The sequence below is a fragment of the Struthio camelus genome, unplaced genomic scaffold, assembly GCF_040807025.1.
Source record: "Struthio camelus isolate bStrCam1 unplaced genomic scaffold, bStrCam1.hap1 HAP1_SCAFFOLD_172, whole genome shotgun sequence".
Classification (NCBI taxonomy): Eukaryota; Metazoa; Chordata; class Aves; order Struthioniformes; family Struthionidae; genus Struthio; species Struthio camelus.
This window is the reverse complement of record NW_027182683.1, coordinates 56,129-58,803: the sequence shown is the minus strand read 5'-3', so window position 1 is coordinate 58,803 and position 2,675 is coordinate 56,129.

The window sequence follows — 2,675 nt, the reverse complement described above, 5'->3', positions numbered from 1 at the left end:
CGTGTCCCCTCCCCTCGCACACGAGTGTCCCCTCCCCTCGCACACGCGCGTCCCCTCCCCTCGCACACGCGCGTCCCCCCCGCACACGCGTTCCCCTCCCCTCGCACACGCGCGTCCCCTCCCCTCTCACACGCGCGTCCCCCCCGCACACGCGTGTCCCACCGCTCACCGTCACGCGTGTCCCCGCTGCGGTGTCCCCGGGGCGCCCGGGACCCGACTCGCCATGGGGGGGGGCGGCGGGGCCGGGATGGGGGGATGGAAACGGGGACGGACGGACGGACGGACGGACGGAGGGAGGGATGGAGATGGAGGGATGGAGACGGAGGGAGGCCGGAGGGAGGATGGAGGGAGGGATGGAGGCCGGAGGGATGGAGGGAGGGATGGAGGCCGGAGGCGGCCGCGGGGCGGACGAGCGCCGCACCAGGAGGGAGGCGGCGGCGGAGAGATGGAGGGATGGAGGCAGCCGGGGGGATGGAGGAGCCGGGGGGCCGGGGGGGGATGGAGGAGCTGGGGGGACTGGGGAGATGGAGGGCCGGAGGCAGCCGGGGGGGGATGGAGGAGCCGGGGGGCCGGGGGGGGATGGAGGAGCCGGGGGGCCGGAGGAGGCAGCCGGGGGGATGGAGGAGCCGGGGGGGCCGGAGGAGGCAGCCGGGGGGATGGAGGAGGCAGCCGGGGGGATGGAGGAGCCGGGGGGCCGGAGGAGGCAGCCGGGGGGATGGAGGAGCCGGGGGGATGGAGGAGGCAGCCGGGGGGATGGAGGAGCCGGGGGGGCCGGAGGAGGCAGCCGGGGGGATGGAGGAGCCGGGGGGATGGAGGAGCGCAGCCCCCTCCCCGGCCCCGTGATGTCACGGAGCGACCGCGCTTAAAGGGACCGGACGTCCGCCCCCGCCTCCCCCTCCGTCCGCCCCCCTCCCTCCCTCCCCCCCTCCAGCCCTCCCCCTCCCTCCATCCCTCCCCCTCCCTCCCCCTCCCTCCCTCCAGCCCTCTGTCCTCCATCTCTCCAGCCCCCATCCCTCCTTCCCTCCATCTCTCCTCCCTCCCTCCCCCTCCAGCCCCTCCAGCCCTCTGCCCTCCATCCATCCTCCCTCCCTCCATCCCTCCCCCTCCAGGCCCTCCAACCTCCAGCCCTCCATCCATCCTCCCTCCCTCCAGCCCTCCTCCTCCAGCCCTCCAACCTCCAGCCCCCATCCTTCCTCCCTTCATCCATCTCTCCCTCCCTCCAGCCCTCCTTCCCTCCAGCCCTCCCTCTCTTCCCTCCATCCTCCCCTCCCTCCCTCCAGCCCTCCTTCCTCCACCCGTCCATCCCGGCTTCTTCCAGCCCCTCCCTCCAGCCCTCCAACCTCCATCTCTCCAGCCCCCATCCCCTCCCTCCATCCCTCCTTCCTCCATCCCTCTCCCCATCCCTCCTCCCCTCCATCCCTCCATCCTCCATCCCTCTCCCCATCCTCCTCCTTCCATCCCTCTCCCCATCCCTCCTCCCTCCAACCTCCTTCCTCCATCTCTCCAGCCCCCATCCCCTCCCTCCATCCCTCCATCCCTCCATCCCTCCTCCCTCTCTCCATCCCTCCATCCCTCCAACCTCCATCCCTCCATCCCTCCATCCCTCCAACCTCCATCTCTCCTTCCTCCATCCCTCCATCCTCTGTCCCTCCATCCCTCCATCCCTCCATCCCTCCTCCCTCCAACCTCCTTCCTCCATCTCTCCAGCCCCCATCCCTCCTCCCTCCAGCCCCTCCAACCTCCATCCCTCCTCCCTCCATCTCTCCTCCCTCCATCCTCTTCCCATCCCTCCTCCCTCCAACCTCCTCCCTCCATCCCTCCAGCCCCCATCCCCCCCAGCCCTCCAACCTCCATCCCTCCTTTCTCCATCCCTCCATCTCTCCTTCCTCCATCCCTCCAACCTCCATCCCTCCCTCCCTCCATCCCTCCAACCTCCATCCCTCCATCCCTCCTCCCTCCATCCCTCCATCCCTCCTTCCTCCATCTCTCCTTCCTCCATCCCTCCCTCCCTCCATCCCTCCAACCTCCATCCCTCCAGCCCTCCTTCCTCCATCCCTCTCCTCCATCCCTCCTCCCTCCAACCTCCTTCCTCCATCCCTCCAGCCCCCATCCCTCCAACCTCCATCCCTCCTTTCTCCATCCCTCCATCCCTCCAACCTCCATCCCTCTCTCCATCCCTCCATCCCTCCAACCTCCTCCCTCCATCTCTCCTTCCTCCATCCCTCCAACCTCCATCCCTCCCTCCCGCCATCCCTCCTCCCTCCATCCCTCCCTCCCTCTCCTCCCATCCTCCTCCCCGGCTTCGGGGGGGCCCAGGCGTCCGGCCGCATCCCCCTCCCCCCCATGGGCCCAGGCGTCCGGGCGCCGCACAGACAGGCACACGCCGGCTGGCGGGGGGGTCACGCACTTTTTTACTGAAAAGCAGCAGATTTGGGCAATTTTGGGAGGAATCAGGGATTTGGGGGGCCGGGAGGGGGTCGTGGCTCTAGATGGGGGGGTTCCCCGGGGGGGGGAGCGGTTGGGGGGCAGGACGCCAGGGCCCCTCCCGGGGGGGTGTCCCCCCCCCAGACCCACGAGGGGACCCAGGCGTCCGGGCCCCCCCCACCCCCCTGCTCATCCGGGGAGTCACAGCCGGGGGGGGGCAAATTGGGAGGGGTCTCAAAATTGGGGGCATT